Genomic DNA, 10457 nt, shown 5'->3' on the forward strand with positions numbered 1-10457 from the left:
ACTGCATGTGCGCCAGGTGTTGCAAAGGTTGTTGGAGAACAAACTATTTGTGAAGATGGAGAAATGTGAATTTCATGTGTCTGAGACCTCTTTTTTGGGTTACATAATAGCTCAGGGGGAGTTGCGGATGGACCCAGCTAAGATCTCTGCTGTCACGGACTGGCCAGCCCCCTCCACCCGCAAACAACTTCAACGATTCCTGGGGTTTGCGAACTTCTACAGGAGGTTCATCAAGGACTACAGCCGCATTGCGGCGCCACTCACCGCTCTCACCTCCATCTCACTACCGTTCGCTTGGAATGAAGGGGCCGACTCAGCGTTCGAAGAACTGAAACATCGCTTCGCCTCGGCTCCCATTCTGATGCAGCCGGACCCCGACCGCCAGTTTGTCGTGGAGGTGGATGCATCCGACACTGGGGTAGGTGCGGTGTTGTCACAACGTTCTCCTGAAGATAACAAACTGCCTCCCTGTGCTTTTCTTTCACGGAAACTTTCTCAGGCAGAGAGGAATTATGATTTTGGCAATCGTGAACTGCTCGCCGTTAAGCTGGCTCTCGAGGAGTGGCGGCATTGGTTGGAGGGGGCGGAACAACCCTTCATCGTTTGGACGGATCATAAAAATCTGGCATACATCCAGTCAGCGAAGCAGCTCAACCTCCGTCAAGCCAGGTGGGTACTATTTTTTGGGAGATTCAATTTTTCTCTGTCTTACCGTCCTGGGTCACGCAACGTCAAGCCTGACGCCCTGTCTCGTGTTCATTCGGCTGTTGATACTGGTAGTAACCCTGAACCCATCTTGCCTCCTACCTGCAGTATTGCGGCCATCACATGTGACATCGAAGGGATTGTTAGACAGGCTCAACATCATCAAGCTGACCCTGGGAGGGGTCCTCCTAACCGGTTGTTTGTCCCTGAGTCTGTTCGCTCCCAGGTACTTCAGTGGGCTCACTCGTCTCCCCTTACCTGTCACCCTGGAGTTACGCGGACCCTTGACTTTGTGCGACGGAAGTTCTGGTGGCCCAGGATGGAGGCGGACACTCGAGCCTTCATTGCTGCTTGTACGGTATGTGCACGAAGTAAGAACTCCACCCAGGCCAGCGCTGGTCATCTACGACCTCTGCCAATACCCAGCCGTCCCTGGTCGCACATTGCTATGGATTTTGTCACTGGACTTTCCCCCTCGTCTGGAAAGACTGTCATTCTTACTGTGATTGATCGTTTTTCTAAGTTCGCTCATTTTTTGGCCCTACCTAAACTGCCCACTGCCAGAGAGACGGCTGATATTTTGGTTGAACATGTGTTCCGCTCTCATGGTCTACCCACTGATATTGTCTCTGACAGGGGTCCCCAGTTTGTCTCCCAGGTATGGAAAGCTTTCTGTAAAGCTTTGGGCATCACATCCAGCCTGTCCTCGGGATATCACCCCCAGACCAACGGGCAAGCCGAGAGAGCGAACCAGGAGATGGAGACCGCTCTCCGCTGTGTCACAGGGTCTAACCCTGGGTCATGGAGCTCCATGCTCCCCTGGGTGGAATATGCTCATAACACCTTGACTAACGCTTCCTCTGGTTTGTCTCCCTTTCTGTGTGCTCTGGGTTATCAACCTCCCCTGTTCCCTTCTCAAGAGAGGGAACTGGCGGTACCCTCGGTGCAGTCCCACATGCGCCGCTGCTTCAAGGTCTGGAGGAAGGCCAGGGTAGCTCTGTCCCGAGCTTTGTCGTACATGCAGAGGCAAGCCAACTGTCACCGGACACAGGCTCCCGGTTACTCTCCTGGTCAAGAGGTATGGCTTAAGTCACGTGATCTTCCATTGAAAGTGGAGTCTAAGAAGATGGCGCTGCGTTTTATAGGACCGTTCAAGATACTGTCTATTGTTAACCCCTGCGCGGTTAAACTACAGCTTCCTGCCTCCCTACGGGTTCATTCCACTTTTCATGTTTCCCAGATTAAGCCTGTGTTGGTTAGCCCTCTGTGCCCGCCCTCTCGTCCCCCTCCTCCGCCCAGGATCGTGGGTGGGGGTCCTGTCTACACTGTCCGGCGACTTCTGGATGTTCGCCGCCGGGGTCGTGGTTTCCAGTACCTGGTGGATTGGGAGGGTTATGGTCCTGAGGAACGTTCCTGGGTGCCCAGGAGCTTCATTGTGGATCCTGCTCTGGTCCGTGAATTTCATAGGTTACATCCCGATAAACCCTGTCGGCCGCCAGGTGGCGTCCGTAGAGGGGGGGGGGGGTACTGTTAGGTAGCTCTCTCTCTGCTCTCCCCCTCCCCTCTGTCTGTCCTTGATTGCAGGAGTGAAGTCTGGTGTGCGGGAGTCAGGGTTCCAGCTGCAGCTCATTCACCATAATCACCTCAGCCTTAAAGACCCGGTCAAACTTGCCACTCATCGTCAGATCATAGTCAAGACGACCATGTTAGTTTCGCTGTTGACTCAACCTGCTTGTTTTCGCCCTTTTGTGTTTTTGGCCTGTTCTAGTGACTTTTCTCCTGTGCCACAGATTATTGGAACCTGACTCCTGCCTCCGCTTCACTCCTGCCACCACCATCCTGCTTTCCACTACCGGACCTCCCTTTTGGACTCACCACGGACACTAGGACGTTACGGTACCACTCCTGCTCTGAACCTGGATCTGTTACCCTCCCTGTAAACCTGGACTTGCTCTTCCCCTATTATTGGAAACCTGGACAAATTGAACTTTGTAAATAAACCTGTTAAACCTTCTCTGGCTCGGTGTAGTTGTCTGCATTTGGGTTCAAATCCAGTTAAATCATGACAGCTATCACTGTCACTTGTCCACTCAAGCTTAACATTGTTGTCATCTATCGTCCACCACGTGCCCTTGGAGAGTTCCTCAATGAGCTTGACACCTTGATAAGCTAATTTCCTGAAAATGGCTCACCGCTCTTCGTACTTGGCAACTTCAACCTCCCGATGTCTGCCTTCGATTAATTTTTTCCAACTCTCTCTTTCCCCTCATTGCCTCTTTTGACCTCACCCTTTCCCAATCCCCTCCAACTCACAAGGCAGGCAATACGCTTGACCTTTACTAGAGGCTGCTCACCTACTAATCTCACTGCAACCCCCCTCCAGGTCTCTGATCACTACTTTGTTTTCTTTTCTGTCTCCCTTTCCTCCAACCCTAACCACTCAACCCCTACCCAGATGGTCATGCGCCGTCGCAATCTTCACTCTCTCTCTCTCACTTCTATCCTATCATCTCTTCCTTCTGCTAAATCATTATCCCTTCTGTCTACTGATTCTGCCTCTTCGACCCTACTCTCCTCCCTTTCCCCATCCTATGACTCGCACTGTCCTCTTTCCTCCCGGCCGGCTCGGCCCTCCCCTCCTGCTTCGTGGCTGAGTGACTCATTGCGAGCTTACAAAACAGGGCTGCGGGCAGCTGAGCGAAAATGGAGGAAAACTAAACTTCTGGAGGACCTATCATCCTTTCACTCCCTCCTCTCTAACTTCTCTTCCTCTGTATCTGCTGCTAAAGCCACTTTCTACCACTCTAAATTTCAATATTCTGCCTCTAACCTTAGTAAACTCTTTTACACCTTCTCCCCCCTCCTTAATCCTCCACCCCCTCCCGCCTCCCTCTCTGCAGACAACTTTGTCAACCACTTTGAAAAAAAGGTTGACGACATCCTCTACTCATTCACTCAGCCTATTGAGTCCACTGGTCTCACTTACACAGAACTACCCTACACCTTGACCTCTTTCTCCCCTCTCTCTCCAGATGACATCCTGCGACTAGTGAGGTCTGGCCGCCCGACAACCTGCCCGCTTGACCCCATCCCCTCCTCCCTTCTCCAGACCATATCTGGAGACCTTCTCCCATTCCTCACTTCCCTCATCAACTCATCCCTGACCACTAGCTGCGTCCCCTCTGGCTTCAAAATGGCCCGAGTTGATGCCCTCTTCAAGAAACCAACACATGATTCATCTGACGTCAACTATAGACCTGTATCCCTTCTTTCTTTTCTTTCCAAAACAATTGAGCGTGCTGTCTCTGATCAACTTTCTCATTATCTCTCTCAGAACGATCTTCTTGACCCTACCCAGTCAGGCTTCAAAACAGGTCACTCAACCGAGACTGCTCTTCTCTGTGTCACGGAGGCTCTCCGCACTGCCCAAGCTGACTCTTTCTCCTCTGTTCTCATCCTCCTACATCTAGCTGCTGCCTTTGACACCGTGAACCATCGGATTCTCCTCTCCACCCCCTCAGGGCTGGGTGCTCAGGCTATGCACACTTTTGGATTGCATCCTACCTGGCAGGCCGCTCCTACCAGGTGATGTGGAGAGGCCCACGTACTCTCACTACTGGTGTCCCCCAGAACTCGGTTCTAGGCCCTCTCCTCTTCTCTCTATACACCAAGTCACTCGGCTCTGTCATATCCTCACATGGTCTATCCTATCATTGCTATGCGGATGACACTAAACTACTTTTCTCCTTCCCCCTTTCTGACACCCAGGTGGTGACAAGCATCTCGGCGTGCCTGGCAGATATCTCAACTTGGATGTCGGCCCACCACCTCAAGCTCAACCTCGACAAGACGGAACTGCTCTTCCTCCTGGGGAAGGCCTGCCCGCTCAAAGACCTCTCCATCACGGTTGACAACTCCACAGTGTCACCCTCCCAGAGTGCAAAGAACCTTGGTGTGACCCTGGACAACACCCTGTCGTTCTTTGAAACATCAAAGCATTGACCCGCTCCTGCATGTTCATGATCTACAACATCCATAGAGTACGACCCTAACTCACACAGGAAGCGGCGCAGGTCCTAATCCAGGCATTTGTCCTCTCCCGTCTGGACTACTGCAACTCGCTGTTGGCTGGGCTCCCCGCTTGTGCCATCAAACCCCTGCAACTTATCCAGAACGCAGCAACCCGCCTGGTTTTCAACCTTCCCAAATTCTCTCATGCCACCACGCTCCTCCGCACACTCCACTGGCTTCCAGTTGAAGCTCGCATCCACTACAATACCATGGTGCTTACCTACGGAACAGCAAGAGGAACTGCCCCTCCCTACCTTCAGGCTAAGGTCAAACCCTACACCCTAACCCGAGCACTCCGTTCTGCCACCTCAGGTCTCTTGGCCCTCCCACGCCTACAGGAGGGAAGCTCCTGCTCAGCCCAGTCCAACCTCTTCTCTGTCCTGGCACCCCAATGGTGGAACCAGCTTCCCCCCTGAATCTAGGACAGCAGAGTCCCTTGCCCATCTTCCGAAAACATCTACCTCTTCAAACAGTATCTTAAATAATCCTCCACCTCACCTCAAAAGCTGTCAACAAAGCAAAGGGTGGCTACTTTGAAGAATCTCAAATATAAAATATATTTGGATTTGTTTAACACTTTCTTTGGTTACATGATTCCATATGTGCTATTTCATACAGTGAGGGAAAAAAGTATTTGATCCCCTGCTGATTTTGTACGTTTGCCCACTGACAAAGACATGATCAGTCTAATTTTAATGGTAGGTTTATTTGAACAGTGAGAGACAGAATAACATAAAAATAAATCCAGAAAAACACATGTCAAAAATGTTATAAATAGATTTGCATTTTAATGAGGGAAATAAGTATTTGACCTCCTCTCAATCAGAAAGATTTCTGGCTCCCAGGTGTCTTTTATACAGGTAACAAGCTGAGATTAGGAGCACACTCTTAAAGGGAGTGCTCCTAATCTCAGCTTGTTACCTGTATAAAAGACACCTGTCCACAGAAGCAATCAATCAATCAGATTCCAAACTCTCCACCATGGCCAAGATCAAAGAGCTCTCCAAGGATGTCAGGGACACGATTGTAGACCTACACAAGGCTGGAATGGGCTACAAGACCATCGCCAAGCAGCTTGGTGAGAAGGTGACAACAGTTGGTGCGATTATTCGCAAATGGAAGAAACACAAAAGACCTGTCAATATCCCTCGGCCTGGGACTCCATGCAAGATCTCACCTTGTGGAGTTGCAATGATCGTGAGAACGGTGAGGAATCAGCCCAGAACTACATGGGAGGATCTTGTCAATGATCTCAAGGCAGCTGGGACCATAGTCACCAAGAAAACAATGGGTAACACACTACGCCGTGAAGGACTGAAATCCTGCAGCGCCCGCAAGGTCCCCCTGCTCAAGAAAGCACATATACAGGCCCGTCTGAAGTTTGCCATTGAACATCTGAATGATTCAGAGGAGAACTGGGTGAAAGTGTTGTGGTCAGATGAGTCCAAAATCGAGCTCTTTGGCATCAACTCGCCGTGTTTGGAGGAGGAGGAATGCTGCCTATGACCCCAAGAACACCATCCCCACCGTCAAACATGGAGGTGGAAACATTATGCTTTGGGGGTGTTTTTCTGCTAAGGGGACAGGACAACTTCACCGCATCAAAGGGACGATGGACGGGGCCATGTACCGTCAAATCTTGGGTGAGAACCTCCTTCCCTCAGCCAGGGCATTGAAAATGGGTCGTGGATGGGTATTCCAGCATGACAATGACCCAAAACACACGGCCAAGGCAACAAAGGAGTGGCTCAAGAAGAAGCATATTAAGGTCCTGGAGTGGCCTAGCCAGTCTCCAGGCCTTAATCCCATAGAAAATCTGTGGAGGGAGCTGAAGGTTCGAGTTGCCAAACGTCAGCCTCGAAACCTTTATGACTTTGAGAAGATCTGCAAAGAGGAGTGGAACAAAATCCCTCCTGAGATGTGTGCAAACCTGGTGGCCAACTACAATAAACATCTGACCTCTGTGATTGCCAACAGGGGTTTTGCCACCAAGTACAAGTCATGTTTTGCAGAGGGGTCAAATACTTATTTCCTTCATTAAAATGCAAATCAATTTATAACATTTTTGACATGCGTTTTTCTGGAATTTTTTATTTTATTCTGTCTCTCACTGTTCAAATAAACCTACCATTAAAATTATAGACTGATCATTTCTTTGTCAGTGGGCAAACGTACAAAATCAGCAGGGGATCAAATACTTTTTTCCCTCACTGTATATATAATTATACACTTAACTTGCACTTGATTTAGTTTTATGTTTCTATGACAATCCATGAAAACGTTATAGTGGATAAGAGATTTAAATGCAATTTTATATGATTTGATTATTTCTATCAAATCAACACTTGACTTTTTATGCAATTGACGGTTGTAAAAGTAGGCCAGACCTTTTTAGAATAATTTGCACCTGTTTTGATGTTTCTATGACAATCAATTATTTTTGGGGGGCGAAAAATATATTTAAATGTATTTTATATGATTCGATTTTTCTCTATCAAATCAAAACTAAATTTTTTATACAAATGAACGGTTGTAAAAGTAGGCCAGACCTTTTTAGAATAATTTGCAGTTGTTTTGATGTTCCTATGACAATCCATGAAACATTCATTAAGGATAAGAGATTTAATTGCAATTTTATATGATTTAATTATTTCTATCAAAACAACACTTTACTTTTTATGCAAATCAAAGGTTGTAAAAGTAGACCAGGCTTTTCTTTAAATAATTTGAATTTTATTTGAGGTTTTTGTAACAATCAATAAAAGAGTTATTGCAGTTACAAGGTTAACATTTTTTTATGTAAAAATAATGGTGGAATTAACCACATCACTTAGACACTCAAGGGCCCTTATAGGGATTGCACTTTCACCCCAGTCCATAACTAAAACATTACCTCCTGAAAGATCCTTAGTAGTAATCAGAGAGGAATGGAAATTGTTGTCAACGTTTAAAAAGGCTAACCACGAATGTCTGTTGAATATCTGTTGAATGTCTGACATGCAACCTATTTTACCTCGTGGTTAGATTTCATGGTGAACTCCCTCCATGTCACGCTGCTGCAAATTGCTATGCACTTCATTTGAATTCCAGTCTACCAGAACAGGCTGCCAATCAATTATTTAGTCAAACTTTAATCACAGACAGTGGAGCTGAATCAACAGGCTTAGTAAAAGTCAGCCAGTCATGGACAGAAACTCCTGTCCAAACAGAAAAATATGTCTTAAAAAAAAAACATTGAGAGGAAAATATTACAGCCATTCCTGCACTGATGAACAGGACTGTTTTTGTTAGTACATTAGATTACGCATTGAACCATTGAGTGTCCTGTGTCTCCGATCAAGAGAAAATCTATTATTAGAGTTTCCTGTTCCAAATCAAGAATATACAACCATTATAATATAATATGCCATTTAGCAGACGCTTTTATCCAAATCGACTTACAGTCATGTGTGCATACATTTTTACGTATGGGTGGTCCCGGGGATCGAACCCACTACCCTGGCGTTACAAGCGCCATGCTCTACCAATTGAGCTACAGAGTATTGGACTACTGCAATTCACTGTTGGCTGGGCTCCCTGCTTGTGCCATCAAACCCCTGCAACTTATCCAGAACGCTGCAGCTTACCTGGTGTTCAACCTTCCCAAATTCTCCCGTCACCAAATCCTCCCGCTTCTCCGCACACTCCACTGGCTTCCCAGTCGAAGCTCGCATCCACTACAAAACAATGGTACTTGTCTACAGAGCAGCCTCAGAGCAACCTTCAGGCTCTGCTCAAACCCTACACTCCAACTCTATGGCGGCAGGTAGCATAGTGGTTATATCATTGGGCCAGTAATGAAAAAGTTGCTGGTTTGAATACCCGAGCCAACAACATGAAAAATCTGGCGATGTGCTCTAATTTGCTCAAGGGGCGCCGTCCTACTATGGCTGACTCTGTAAAAACAACACGTTCCACTGTACCTATCTAGTGTATGTGAACATAAAACCTGAGTTCTCCGTTCTGGTCTCTTGGTCCTCCCACCCCTACAGCCCAGTCCAAACTCTTCTCTGTCCTGGCACCCCAATGGCAGAACCAGCTTCCCCCTGAAGCTAGGACAGCAGAGTCCCTGCCCTGACTTTGCTGATAGCTACTTTATTGAGGAATAATGTTCTTACTATGACTGTGATATGTGATTGTCCCACTTAGCTGTCTTAAGATGAATGCACTAACTGGATAAGCTTGTCTGCTAAATTACTAAAATGTAAATATATTCAGTCAACAGCTATGATTACAATTGTAGTGGCATGTAGCCTTCAGCTTTGCATAAGCATTTTCTAAACCTTTGAAGCATTGCAAGATCAACTTTGACCAGCTGAAGTGTCTTCTTTATACGATTATGATGATGGTTCAACCAAATGCATTCTGAAAACAGTATTGTAAGACTAAAACAAAACAATAATAATACAAATCTAATTATGATAATAATAATATGGTAATCTACCACACTTGCAGTTATTACACATGCATTTACTTAGTATTTAAATATTAGATAGCCTAATCACTTTTGCCAAATGATATAAAACATTTTTATAGAACTTTAGCCAGTAGCATAATTAAGTCCAATAACATTTACAAAGAAAATACATTTAAAAAGCATAATAACAAATCCAAGGAATTTGCAACTTCAATTGCAGAAATTACTGTTTTGCTTACAAACCCAAATTCTGTGAACAGACAATCTCTTTTGTGACAATAATTTCAAAAAATGAAATGTACACTTTCACCATTTCAATAATATAAGAACATGTAATTGTTATTATTACCAAGTAAAACAAAATGTTTTTTATACTTTCAGTTTCACACTTTCCTTGAGTTGGTTTCCTTTGATACTATCTATGACACAATATTTTGGGGTCAAAATTCCCTGCATGCACAATACTTTTTGGGGGGTGTGTTTCACCTAGGTAATGATTGCAGTACATGCCAGGTAAATTCAGGTAACCCGCACCTACCTTGAATAACGGTGGAAACGGTACGAAAAGGTGAAGTCAAGATAGATGGGAAAGGTCTCTCCACTTCAGACAACATATGATATGAACATTTGTATTGCCGATAAAATAATTCTGAAAATACCAACTTTCATATGAACAGCTGTTCAATGGCACAGCCCATAAGCAATACAGCCTGTCATATATAAGCTTTTGCAAAGGTTGACGCCCATAGCAGTAGAGGACCAATCAAAGTACATATGCGTTTTGGCACTGTTCTTTCTATCCGGCAACCTCCCTCGTCAGCCTGAAATCAGAAACTACGGAACTTATTCAGAGCGTAAATAGAAACCTAACATATTATTGAAAAATAAGCTTTGGAAGTAATGCCATCGCTATTTGCTGGGTAGTTCATCCTGTACCTCAATGGCATGTTCAAAATTAACCATAGTGCATTTATTACAATTGCTTGGCAAAGTTCAAGAGTTGGTATGGTCACATATTCATCTTTGCAAACGCGCTGCCGGTTTTCTGTCGGCGGGAGTAGCCGAAGCTTACGGAATGGCTGTGTACAAACCACGTGTTTTCCGAGAAAGCGAAAGTAGACAGCTCCACTGATAGGAAATTGACTATAAAATGGCAATGTCTAGATTGGATACAGCTGTTGTTAAATACAACGTGAATAATTTTCTTTTTTTATTATTATTTTTC

General features: G+C 45.8%; 1 protein-coding gene across 1 annotated transcript in view; it reads right to left on the reverse strand.

Annotated features, from left to right (window-relative positions):
* LOC311129868 (signal transducer and activator of transcription 1-like) overlaps nt 1-9923 on the reverse strand; it is a 34443-nt gene extending 24520 nt beyond the window's left edge. The window contains exon 1 of the mRNA XM_084162387.1: nt 9771-9923. The gene's annotated coding sequence lies outside the window, so the exon portion shown is untranslated. The remainder of the gene's footprint in view (nt 1-9770) is intronic.
* Nucleotides 9924-10457: the final 534 nt, after the last annotated feature.

Source organism: Coregonus lavaretus, assembly GCF_964263955.1.
Source record: "Coregonus lavaretus genome assembly, chromosome: 5".
Taxonomy (NCBI): Eukaryota; Metazoa; Chordata; class Actinopteri; order Salmoniformes; family Salmonidae; genus Coregonus; species Coregonus lavaretus.